Genomic DNA, 774 nt, shown 5'->3' with positions numbered 1-774 from the left:
TTAGTTAGACTTAGCACGGGTGTATTTCATTTCAAATTACTGTTAATGGCTCCCAGGCACCCTTAGAAGGGATTAGAGTCCCGTCTGAATGAAAAACATCAGCGATTTATTTTTGTTGATGGTCATCACTTTTGTCTTACAAAAAAACACATTCAGAGGGAAATATGCAGCTTACCTGGATTGTGGGTATTTTAAAAATTAAATTTGCAATGGCATGTGTCGTGCTATGATGACCACAAGCTCCATCCCCACCAGCCGGTGGGGGACTGAGGAGGCGTGGTGGGCTCAGCCCTCGGTGGGCTCGGGGAGGTGGATGGAGGGTGTGCAGGTGTCCTAGTGCAGCATGGCTCGGTGCAAGAGCTGTGGGCTCCAACCAAGCTCATTTAGGGGCTCTATAGTTGACCGTATGCTCATGGCATTGCTGGGGAAGCATCAGCGTACTTCTAAGCAGGTGCAATAGCTGCGCGGTGGGAAGCCCCATGAGAAACCTTTCAGAGGACAATTCACAAACCTGGGTGGAAGAAAGATAAGAAACCTGAGCTTAATCTATATAGTGTTCCTCCAAATAAATTAACTGGCGTACAGGATATAACTGGTTCCTAGAATGAAACAAATGCTTTTTGAAAGGTCCTCACAAGAAGATACCAAAGATTAGGATTTCAGCGTGCCTGAGCTGGGAAACTGAGTACAAAGCACTGGAAATGGAGGCTGTGAAAGTGGTGATGACTGTGAGTCCTGAATTGCCACAAAACAAGCAGGGATGCCTATCTGCAG

The sequence above is a fragment of the Antrostomus carolinensis genome, unplaced genomic scaffold, assembly GCF_000700745.2.
Source record: "Antrostomus carolinensis isolate BGI_N321 unplaced genomic scaffold, ASM70074v2 scaffold13643, whole genome shotgun sequence".
Lineage (NCBI taxonomy): Eukaryota > Metazoa > Chordata > Aves > Caprimulgiformes > Caprimulgidae > Antrostomus > Antrostomus carolinensis.
Note: the sequence above shows the minus strand (reverse complement) of the source record.